The sequence below is a fragment of the Bos indicus x Bos taurus genome, chromosome 5 (assembly GCF_003369695.1).
Source record: "Bos indicus x Bos taurus breed Angus x Brahman F1 hybrid chromosome 5, Bos_hybrid_MaternalHap_v2.0, whole genome shotgun sequence".
Classification (NCBI taxonomy): domain Eukaryota; kingdom Metazoa; phylum Chordata; class Mammalia; order Artiodactyla; family Bovidae; genus Bos; species Bos indicus x Bos taurus.
The window spans coordinates 80,213,327-80,226,292 of record NC_040080.1 but is presented as its reverse complement, the minus strand read 5'-3'; the positions used below and the strand labels follow the sequence as shown (position 1 = coordinate 80,226,292).

Here is a 12,966-nt window from a genome sequence, read left to right as displayed (position 1 = left end):
AATATGAAAAAGAATATCTAGATCTATCTATCAATCACCTATGTGTATATATAAAACTGAATCACTATGTAATACACCTGAAACATTGTAAATCAACTCTATTTCAATAAAAAATAAAGAATTATTAAAACAAACAAGCAAAAAAAATTTCAAATGATAGTGTCTCTCCATGTAGAACCCATGTATCTATCTGAAAATCAATCAAGATAGCCATAAAGTAAAGATTCTCATCCAAATGCTACTATGTACTGCACTTTATGTTAATATGTAATGACAGATATAATTTTAAATTACCTAACTATTTTACATAATTTTATCAAGTGTTGTTAAGTATGAATAATCGTCCAAGAATATAGTGATTTGAGGATAGATAAATTCAAAGATGAAGAAGAGATCAAATGACTTGCAATCATCTTTTTTATGTTCACTGAAACAGAGGTACTATCACTTTCAACAGACAAGGACGACACAAGATATTTTTTCCAAAGATAATATTATGTTCAGATTTTCCACAGTCTGACAAATCTTCTTTTTGGTAGGGATTAAAGTTCTTATTCTCTACTTGTATTACCTCTCTGTATTATTTTCCAACAGAATCCTCCAAGGTAAGGTCCAAATTCAAATTATAGAAAACACAAAACTAGAAAATAATAAATACATTTTATATTGACGATAATTTCATAGAATACATTTCTTCAGTAGTAAGCACCTCTGAATTTTCTCCTAAAATTGTCCCTCCATAGATGATCATTGTTCATCATGATTTCAAAGCACTTTAAAATTTATAATAAAAGTTAATTCCTGGGTTCAAGTAAAGGGAAAATTTGTAGTTTTCTATATTCTTACCTATCTATTATGTAACTTGGGTGCCTCTTACTGATTTACTTAGCTTAAGTCCACTTAATTCACCTCTTGGTTGCCTACTCACCCAGTTCTTCAATAGATTTCTCTTTGTTTGTCACCCAGCTTCTCTTGTTGCCAACTAATATATCATCTTCCATCTGTTTAAATTTCTATGTTCTTTCTGGCACATCTCCGCCTCCAGATTCCCTCCCAGCCACCTACCTTGCTGCCCTTCCATCTGCTAGCATGACTAGTGTCTTATTAACCTGTTCCCAACCTAAACTGTCTCCAAATTTCTACTAAATTTCATCAAAAGTTTCTCTCTTAAAGGATTTTGTGATGGCAATAATTATTTATAATTATACAATCTTGGAGCAGAAAGGGAAGTTAAATGAAAACATTCAAACATGCACTTAACATTTTAATTCTTCTACCTGTTAAATTTATTTACTGTTCTCAGTTTCTTTCATTGATAATGTTTTGAAGGAATAATGCGCACTAATGAAATATATCACAAATGTCTTTTCATATATATTCTTCTGCACACTGCTTCTGTATGGCTCAATTCTTCTTAGTCTTGTGGTTAAGTGCATTTGTCATTATTCCAAAGATTTGCACTCACTGATTACTAACAACCTTTTCTTAAAGGCAACATTCTCAAGACAGTTCAATTAAATATTTTAGGTTTAATGTAGCAGAAATATTTTTGTTTAGGATGAGATATAGCTGCCTGCTGCTGCTGCTGCTGCTGCTGCTGCTGCTGCTGCATCACTTCAGTCGTGTCTGACTCTGTGCGACCCCATAGACAGCAGTCCACCAGGCTCCTCCTTCCCCGGGATTCTCCAGGCAAGAACACTGAAGTGGGTTGCCATTTCCTCCTCCAATGCATGAATGTGAAAAGTGAAAGTGAAGTTGCGCAGTCATGTCCGACTCTTCAAGACCCCATGGACTACAGCCCACCAGGCTCCTCCATCCATGGGATTTTCCAGGCAAGAGTACTGGAGTGGGGTGCCATTGCCTTCTCTGATATAGCTGCCTACTGAATGTCAAATATGTTATATAAACAACACTAGCATTGGATAATTACAGTTTCAGAATTTGACATTTAAGGAGCATAAGGTGGTATTTCCCTATGATATTGATTTAGTTGCTTGATGTGTGTGTGTGTGTGTGTGTGTGTGTGTGTGTGTGTGTGTGCGCACGCTCAGTCCCTTCAGTCATGTCCAACTCTTTGTGACCCTGTACAATATAGCCTGCTAGACTTCTCATCTATGGGATTCTCCAGGAAAGATTATTGGAATGAGTTGTCATGCCCTCCTCCAGGGGAATCTTCTTGAACCAGAGAACAAACCCCCATCTCCTGCATTTAGTGCACTGCAGGAAAATTCTTAACCCACTGAGACACTTGTACTTATTTTCATGCAGCAGATATAACATACTACAAGTTACAAATACCTGAGAAAAGAAGTGAAAGGCAAAGGAGAAAGGGAAAGATATACCCAACTGAATGCAGAGATCCAAATAGCTAGGACAAATAAAAAAAAAGAGCTTTCTTAAGTGAACAATGCAAAGAAATAGAGGAAAACAATAGAATAGGAAAGACTAGGGATTTCTTCAAGAAAATTAGAGATACTATTAGGGAACATGTCATGCAAAGATGGGTACAATAAAGGACAGAAACAGTAAGGATCTAACAGACGTAGAAGATATTAAGGAGAAGTGGCAAGCGTACACAGAAGAACTATACAAAAGAAGTTTTAATGAATTAGATAATCTTGATGGTATGGCCACACACCTAGAGTCAGACATCCTGGAGTGTGAAGTCAAGTGGGCCTTAGGAAGCATTACTATGAATAAAGCTAGTGGAGTGATGGAATTTCAGCTGAGCTATTGCAAATCCTAAAAGATGATGCTCTGAAATGCTGCACTCAATATGTATGCCAGCAAATTTGGAAACCTCAGCAGTGGCCACAGGACTGGAAAAGGTCAGTTTTCATTCCAATCCCAAAGAAAGGCAATGCCAAAGGATGTTCAAATAACTGTGCAAGTATGCTTGTTTCACATGCTAGCAAGGTAATGCTCAAAATCCTTCAAGCTAGACTTCAACAGTATGTGAACTGAGAATTTCCAGATGTATAAGCTAGATTTACAGAAGGCAAAGAACCAGAGATCAAATTGGCAACATTCGTTTGATCATAGAAAAAGCATAAGAATCCAAGAAAAACATCTACTTCTGATTCATTAACTTTGCTAAAGCCTTTGACTGTGTGGATCATGACAAACTGTGGAAAATTCTTAAAGAGATGGGAATACCAGACCATCTTATCTGCCTCCTGAGAAACCAATCTACAGGTCAAGAAGCAACAGTTAGACCCAGATATGGAACAATGGACTGGTTCCAAATTGGGAAAGGAGTATATCAAGGCTGTATATTGTCACCCTACTTATTTATCTTCTCTGCAGAGTACATCATATGAAATGCCAGGCTGGATGAATCACAAGCTGGAATCAAGACTGCTAGGAGAAGTATAAACAACCTCAGATATGCAGGTGATACCACCAACATAATGACAGAAGAGGAGCCTCTTGATGAAGGTGAAAAGGAGGGTGAAAAAGCTGGGTTAAAACTCAATATTCAAAAAACGAAGATCATGGCATCCAATCCCCTCACTTCATGGCAAATAGATTATGAAAAAATTGAAACAGTAGCAGATCTTATTTTCTTGGTTTCCAAAATCCCTGTGGATGGTGACTGCAGCTATGAAATTAGAAGATGCTTGCTCCTTGGAAGAGAAGCTATGACAAATCTAGACAGCATATTAAAAAGCAGTTAAATCACTTTGCCAACAAAGGTCTATCTAGTCAAAGCGATGGTTTTTCCAGTAGTCATGTACAGATGTGAGAGTTGAACCATGAAGAAGGTTGAGTGCTGAAGAACTGATGCTTTCAAGCTGTAGTGTGTGAGAAGACTCTTGAGAGTCTCTTGGACAGCAAGGAAATCAAACCAGTCAATTCTAAAGAAAATAAACCCTGAATAGTCACTGGAAGGACTGATGCTGAAGCTCCAATACCTTGGCCACCTGATGTGAAGAGCCCAACTCTTTGGAAAAGACCCTGATGTTGGAAAATATTGAAGGCAGGAGGAGAAGAGGATGACAGAGGATGAGATGGTTGGATGACCTTGCTGACTCAATGGACATGAGGTTTAGCAAACTCCAGGAGACAGTGAAGGACAGGGAAACCTGGCATGTTGCAATCCATGGGGTCACAAAGAGTTGGACACTACTTAGTGACTGAATAGCAACAAGTTAAAGCAGACTCACGAAAATATTTAAAACTTTAGACCTGTATACCTTGTTATGAGACTAAAAACGAATTGTCCACTTATATTTCTAGAATAATATCCTTCATCTTCTAACCACATCTTAGAAGAGAGTTGAGCTTGTACCTGCAGGAGGTTCACTGAGAAATTTCCCTTAAATTAAATAATATTGTAATGGAGCAGGATGTATAGGATCTTTCAAGATAGGCATTCCTGCATATACTCTGCTTTAGCTCCTCTCTGGAGTACCCTTAGATTACAGTATCCGATGCACATTTCCTGAGTTGTTTTACAGATGTGAAACCCCTCCCTGTCCTCATTAAATAGAAGATGTTAACTACTTGATGACCATGGGCACATAACCCCCAGGCCTACTGGACCCTGAGGATTGATAATATTAACTCCTGTGATACTGCCCTGTGATTAATATCTCACTATCAGAAAAATCAGAGAATTGTGCATGAGTTGATCACATCCCTATAATCCCCCTCCCTCCCCTGGCTTTTAAAAATGCTTTGCTACTCACTGTTGCTGCCTTCAAAATGGAGGAAGGGTATCCTCCAGAAGCTGAGAACAGCCTTCAGCTGACAGCTAGCAAAGAAAATGGGACTTTAAGTCTAGAACTGGAACAGAATTCTGCCAACATCTTGCATGAACTTGGAGGTAGATTCACCTCATAGTCTCCAGAAAGGAATGTAGCCCAGCCAACACCTTGATTTAAGCCTTATGACACTCAAGCAGAGAATCAGGTGAGCCAACTGTGCTTGGACTTTCAACTACAGAACTATGAGCTAATATATTTATGATATTAAAAAAAAATGTTTTGTTGAACCCTTCAGGGAGTTCTAGATTTGGGGGAACATAAATCACCTGTTTCCTTGCATAGTGTAGTCTAGTGAAGTCGCTCAGTCGTGTCCGACTCTCCTCAACCCCATGGACTGTAGCTTGCCAGGCTCCTGTGTCCATGGGATTTTCCAGGCAAGAGTACTGGAGTGGGTTGCCATTTCCTTCTCCAGGGGATCTTCCTGACCCAGGGATCAAACCCAGATCTCCCAGATTATAGGCAGACGCTTTACCATCTAAGCCACCCAACAATAAACCTTTCTCTGCTCCAAACTCCAACATTTTGGTTTGTTTGGTTTCACTGTGCATTGGGCACACAAACTTGCTCTAACAATATAGCATTTTAATAAAAAGATAATGATTTGAGAAAGACTTGACTGATTTATTTTAAACACTAGGAGTACAATACTTCTATAGATGTCAATTAACATTAAAGGTGTTCATTTTTTTCAAGTTGTTTTAATAAATTTTATTATTACCTAGGTATGGTAAAGCCAACAGATCTGGTGATGATAGTCATTGGAAAAAATAGCTTGTTACATTTACAAATCCCAAGAAGGCAGCATTTGCCTGGAGACATACAGGGAATTGTGGGAATAATGAGGGTTTGGTCAGAAGGCAGTAGGAGAAGGGCAACAGTGGGCATGAGCCTTTATAGTATTATGCTTTTCTCAGTAAAGATGCAAGATAAGAGTGGATGTGGGATTGGCTGGTTTGAATTATTTCAGAAAGCCCTGGGGCATTGTGGGCTTCCCTTGTGGCTCAGCTGGCAAAGAATCCACCTGCAATGTGGGAGACCTGGGTTCCATCCCTGGGTTGGGAAGATCCCCTGGAGAGGGGAAAGGCTACCCACTCCAGTATTCTGGCCTGGAGAATTCCATGGACTGTATAGTCCATGGGGTCGCAAAGAGTTGGACACAACTGAGTAACTTTTACTTTCACTGGGGCATTTGTGGCTGTACTTAGTGGTCTGCTCTAAGTATTCCTTGCTGGAACAATTAGGAAGAAAGAAGTGGCTAGATGTGAGAACTCTAATAAAGAGGGTGGTTGAAGGCAGGACTTTGGAATGATGGGTTTGTACTTGAAAAGGGAATTTGAGGGCCAATGGCTTACTAACTCCCATTATGGGCTCAATTTGGGAGGCAAAGCCCCTCCAGGGTCAGCAAGGCAAAGCATTAGAATACAGATAAAAATGTATAGTTAATATAATATTTAATTCAGGATTAGCAACCATTAATAAGAAAAGTTGAGAATTCATCTGATTCAGAGGTTGAGAAATATCTTTAGCATTGAATGCCTCCAGTATGATTAAATGATATCTGTGAGTGTCCTGCCCAATGATTGTTAGGTCTATGTCTAAAATTTTTATTCTGCTGGTTAAAGTCTTAATAACCAGCTCCCACCTTGTTTATTTTCAGTTCTATCTATCCAATGCCTCTATTTCAGTCCTGACACAAGAATATATAGTATTAATTTTCATTTCCATATGTTTATGGATATTATTCTCTTGGACTCCATTTAAAAATTCTGAGCCTAGTTCTTCCTTTCTCCTGTGACACTGAAACATTTAACAAAATATTTTTGGGCTGGTGCCATGCTCTAATTTTTTCCCTGCATTTGAATTATTTGTTTTACTGAACGCCTAGCCCTTCATCTTTTTCTGCATCTAACGCAAGTATTGAGCAAAAGCACACAAGAAGACCTTAATAAATGCTTCTTCATTGCACTGAGTTGTCTTGTATGGTTAAAAGTGATTAAGAAACAATAAATAATGGGGTAAATGGGTAAAATGTTAATTTATAATCAGAGGAAATAAATTGGTGAAAAATGCATGAAGCTATGTTAAAATGACACAACCATTGGAGTCAGCTCCTAAAAGAATATATAAAAGGAAAGCGCTTCATAAGCTATAATTTCTTAGGGAAAATATTTTAAGGAGGAGCTAATTTTATCATTTTATCCAATGGAAGAGAAAAGAATATGAAATATCGGTATCATTGTTATAAATTTATATTTGAAAAACTTTTCTGTGTATTAAAAGTTATTAATACCTTTCTAGATATTAAAGAAACCTACAGAGGATTAAATTCAGTTCAGTTCAGTTGCTCAGTCATGTCCGACTCTTTGCGACTCCATGAAATCGCAGCACGCCAGGCCTCACTGTCCATCACCAACTCCCAGAGTTCACCCAAACCCATGTCCATTGACTCGGTGATGTCATCCAACCATCTCATCTTCTGTTGTCCCCTTCTCCTGCCCTCAATCTTTCCCAGCATCAGAGTCTTATCAAATGAGTCAGCTCTTCGCATCAGGTGGCCAAAGTATTGGAATTCCAGCTTCAAAATCAGTCCTACCAATGAACACCCAGGACTGATCTCCTTTAGGATGGACTGGTTGGATCTCCTTGCAGTCCAAGGGACTCTCAAGAGTCTTCGCCAACACCACAGTTCAAAAGCATCAATTCTTCGGCGCTCAGCTTTCTTTATAGTCCAACTTTCACATCCATACATGACTACTGGAAAAACCATAGCCTTGACTAGATATAATTTTGTTGACAAAGTAATGTCTCTGCTTTTGAATATGCTATCTAGGTTGGTCATAACTTTCCTTCCAAGGAGTAAGCGTCTTTTAATTTCATGGCTGCAGTCACCATCTGCAGTGATTTTGGAGCCCAGAAAAATAAAGTCAGCCCCTGTTTCCACAGTTTCCCCATCTATTTCCCACGAAGTGATGGGACCAGATGCCATGATCTTTGTTTTCTGGATGTTGAGCTTTAAGCCAACTTTTTCACTCTCCTCTTTCACTTTCATCAAGAGGCTTTTTAGTTCTTCACTTTCTGCCATAAGGGTGGTGTCATCTGCACATCTGAGGTTATCGATATTTCTCCTGGCAATCTTGATTCCAGCTTGTGCTTCCTCCAGCCCAGCATTTCTCATGATGTACCATATAAATATTAACTCAGATTTAATCAATTTGTGTTTTAGGCTTGGAAAATGGGCCTATCATCTCTCATCTTTCACTCTTCCACTCTTTCATAAAGGATTCATAACTTTTCTACAATCTTAGTCAATACTGAATATAGTATAGATAGATGGATACAGTTTTATTCTTAGATTTATTATGATGTACATGTCAACATTCCTTATTAATATATGTATTTATTCCCTATAACAAAATTGTCTGCTTATCATTTTAAAATATTCTTCTCAACTGATTTCTTAGTTTACTAACTCACCTTTAAAGTTCCTTTTTTAAGCTAAATTACAAAATCTTATATTAGTGAATCATAATATTTCAGTAATCTTATAAATTGATTTTTAGAGGTATTAATAAATATATCAATTATGAATTAAATTTATCTTTTCAAAAAGTTTACTTTTGATGTTTCACATTCCATTTTTCTCTCTTTCCTTTTTTTTATATCCTTTTCATATCTTCAGTTTCCTTTCCAGTTGAATTTAATATGATTATACTTTGCCATGGTAATCATTACCTAAATTCATTTATGGTATTTTACCTCATATGTTGTGGTTGATTTTCAAATATTCTCATTAACCTCTTGCTAGTTTCTCCCAATTGATAACCTATAAAAATTAGTTGCAGCTAATGTGGAAATTGGGAACTGAGCACATCTCATTCTGACCTAGGGAATATTCTTTATCAAAACCATCAGATATTTTCAGTGAGACTGAATAATGGCTTGAGTTGAGACTAGAACAATGACAAAGAGGCTTAGATTTGCACAAGTGAAGTGCTACATGGACCCCTTTGTCTATACAATTGTCCCATGTTGGCTCATTAATTTTACTGCTATGGTCTTGTCACCCAGCATGGAGGCTTTTCTTCTGTCACTTCAACAAGCTCCAACAAGTAGCATTGCCATTATATTCGTTACTCAGAATTTAGTATGTCAATGCAACAAATACATTATTAAATACATTTATTATTATAAATACATTAAGTTTCTGTCCCCTCCATTCTTTCTCATTTTCTTTCAGATTCCATTTTACTAGCTGTTGGGGGACCTCACCCAGAAGGCATTTAAACAGAACTGAATACCATGACTCAGCATTGGGAGACACCTCTCCTTCCTTTCGTCCCCTCCCTAAGGAAAAGCTTCACTCCATGTGTGAGTGTACTTATGTACCTAAACTAGATGAGCTTGGAAGATTTAAACACATTGTACAGTCCTGGGAACCAAGTGCCACACCACCACCAGACAGTTGGCAGGAAACCCAAGTAACAAAGTAACACTGTCGCAAAATTGAAATGCACTGTGAAACGCTTAAAGGGTATTTTTCCTGTGATCTTGCTGTCAGTGCTCCATATATCCTTTTTATTTTTAATAAATAATCCCTATCTTAGCAAAAATAGTTGGCCTTATCTATCACTGATTTTTTTTTAATTTAGGGTTCTATTTTATTGATTTATTTTTTTGCCATGCCATGTGGCATGTGGCATCTTAGTTCCCCAACCAAGGATGGAACCCATGGCGCCTGCAGTAGAAGTTTGGAGTCCTAACCACTGGACCACCAGGGAAGTCCCTATCACTGGTTCTTGATAGATTATTTAGAAAACACATTTTTTAAAACTTAATATTAATTAACATACTTGAGTAGATAATGTTATATTATCTACTTTATATGACATACATGTTATACGGCATATATTATGTTTTATAAATTATATATTGTGTGTACATATGTGTACATATATGCTATGTGTATACATATGTATATACTAATAGTATAAATGTTATTGAAAAGCATCTTTTAAAAACGTTATATATCTAGAGTTTCTTACTGAATATTTGTTAATGATATTTTCCCACCCTAAAGAAAAGTTTAAAAATTTATTTCATAGTGCATATAACTTGCATTTTTATTCATATTTTCATGGTATTTAAGCAAGCAGCTTTAATTCACAAAGACTGGCAAATATAGCAGAATACAGAGCTATGTTTTTCAGTTTTACAGAGTTTTTGTAAATTTTATTTGGCTTTTATATAATGAGTTCTGCAATCATATAAGCTTAATTTTTTAGAGACCAAGAAAGAAATAAAACTTTTTTTTTTTTTTTTTGTCATGGAGGAGGAGCATATATTTTGAAATCTTGTCATCTATATATTCTTTCTGGAGTAGGGCATTCTGGACAAGAGGGAAAAAAGAGAACACCACAGGTAGAAGTCAGACTGTTTTGTTTCTGACAACAAGGTCTTCCTTCAAGGACAAGCTATTCCAAATTATTTTAATTCCATCTGTTCCATTTGTATGCAACACAGTACCTCAGTGCTTTCCTCTGCTTCTGGGGAAAGGAGTGAACATTTTTGGTGTTTATCAACATTTTTTAGCATAATTTGAAAATACTGACATTAAGGAAACAATAAGAGCCAAGGAATACCACAGCCCTGCTAAAACTTCTCCACAGGAGGTAATTTTTATTGATTCCACTCATACTCTGGTGCCGCCCCTCCCCAATTTGCAGGTTTCAGTCTATGTGAGACACACACATCTGAGCTCTGGTACAGTCCTAAAAAGCTTTTGCGTGCAAAATAAAATACCCTGCGGCACAAATACTGTCAAAAATATAGAATAAAATCAGCCTTCAATTAACATAACAATTGAGAATCCCGACACTGCATCGCAATACTGAGGTGTAAGTCAGTCCTGCTAACACTGCATCATCCTTATCCGAATTCAGCACATTTTCGCTTGCAATTTTCTAACCTAGAGGAAAACCTCGGACTTACCTCATATGTTGAATTATCTGTCGTTCTGAGTATAGTATTTATTGCAAACTGTCCATTTGAATGAATGCGGCGACAGTTACACCACAGTACGCTTCTCTCCTGCTGCAGAAAGCAAGTTAAAAGGACTTCAAGCTGTGACCTCAGAGGCAGGCACAGCCGCTCCCATCCTTCAGCCAACCTTCTGGGGAGAGCAGGTTAGATGACAGTAAAGCTGGCTCGCTACATAGCAATAGTTTCAAATAAAGCATTCTGTGCTGGGAGCTGGGGGATTTACATCCAAATTCAGCTGGCTAGAGTCAATGCTGCTTCTATGCCTGAAAATATTAAGCATTTCACTGCAGTCACTTAATGCAAGAAACTATCTGAGGCGACTTCACAAACCCTGTCATTCTGTTCAGAGACTAAAGAATGACCACCGCATGCATAATTCATGCATTAAAATCTTCAATGCACTTCCTGTAGTCGCTGTTCTATCCAGTAATGGGCTATTGATCACCTCATCGCTAAGACAATTGGAGCTCCGCGATTGGTTTATTTCCACAAATAAAATTACAATCTAAAGCACAGGCAGAAACCTCCAACCCTGCAGCATCCACCGGGGTAAAACACTCACATAGACGGGATGGCATTTGCATATTGCAGAATGTTTAAACTGGACTCTTCTGAGGAAATGCTATAACATTTGTTTACTTTTATTCAAAACACATCGTTTCTGCAGATTTAGGCTGAATATTTTATATTAGAAGTGCGATATATAGAGTTGATTTTTTCCTACGATTTCCGGAAAATCAACAGTGCTAAATTGAAAATTAAGAAAAAAGAACAATGATGAATTGCTGTAAGTCATATTCTAGGAGATTTTTATACGGGCTCATTTGAATAACACTTCTTAGAAGATTTTAAGATAAAAATAATTAATTTTTCTTTCAATAATATGGAAGAGGATTCCTTTTTAAAAAATCATCATAGTGAGTACATCATTGTTCATCACCATTGACTATTTTGGATTCTGAACACCTGTACACTGGGTGTGTCAGTAGTTCTGAGAGCCTTTTCTCTCAGAATTTAAGCTCCTAAGAACATGCCATGATTTCAGCTAGTCTTTTTTCACTGCCTCAAAAAACAAGTAAGCTTTAAAGCTAATTATGCTTTTTATTATGCTAATATTCATCAAGAGAAAACACAGGTAGCATTTTGAAATATCACAGTAGTATTTGGAAAAATTACCATATGAGAGATCCATGTAAAATGAAATGGCAAAGGCATTTAATGTACAATAAATGTTTATCTATTTCCCAAAGTATCTTCATTGTAAAAACGAATTAAACTTTATCCACCATAGAGGACAGATGTTACTAAGATTATTTAGAAGCCTAATGCCATGTCTTTTCAAAGCCTTTTCATACACACACACACACACATATATATATATATATATATACTATATATATCTTATATTTTATATATACACAGGTACCACATACACAAAAAGGCAATATTTCTATCTCACCACACCTTGCCATTTATAAGACCAGAGCGAAACCTTCAAATTCATTCTCAGGACTGGAGTAAAGAATAACTCTCAGAGTATAATCAAGGTTTCCCATCTAAAGATTACACTACAGAGAGCAGTTCACTCTTGGAGGGGGCATGATCATGGTGACTTTCAGTCAATAAACCAGTTAAAATTTATACCAGCCTGAGAGGGCAGTAGGAGCCTTGATGGCAACAGTGATGGAGTTTAGGGATGGTCAGGGAGATAGTTTTTCCTTCCAAGTGCAAGAAGAGCATAATCCTTGCTAGCCCAGTGAAAAAAAATAGGTATATTCAGCTGATAAAGATTATGCTAAAATATTCTAAATGTGTCTGAGAAATTAACTCTCCAATTACTATATACATTATATCTTCCATACTCCTCAATGTTCTGTTGTATCCAACTCAGATTCTATTTGTACATTTAAAAATACATATTACTTCTTCTTTTTTTTTTTAAGTACTTAAGTATTACTTCTAAAATAAAAAATTCAAGTTAACTACAAGTAGACTTTATTTTATACTATTTGAGTAATATTTTTTATTTTTTATACAAAAGATCTCTAAAACTTAAGTTTTAGAAGTTATAGCTAAGGATAAATTTCCTGCCAATGACAGGGATGGAATAAAGGGACAAAGTAGGTAATTAAATAGTTAATAAATAGCTAATCCCACT

At 36.8% G+C, this 12,966-nt stretch overlaps 1 protein-coding gene across 4 annotated transcripts in view; it reads right to left on the bottom strand.

The window, feature by feature from the left end:
• The window catches only part of CNTN1 (contactin 1), a 405,010-nt gene that overhangs the window by 256,552 nt on the left and 135,492 nt on the right, over positions 1-12,966 (bottom strand). Inside the window, exon 2 of one of the 4 annotated variants that reach the window (XM_027542589.1) lies at positions 10,758-10,859. The exons of the other annotated variants lie outside the window; for them this stretch is intronic. The gene's annotated coding sequence lies outside the window, so the exon portion shown is untranslated. The remainder of the gene's footprint in view (positions 1-10,757; positions 10,860-12,966) is intronic. 4 annotated transcript variants of the gene reach the window in all.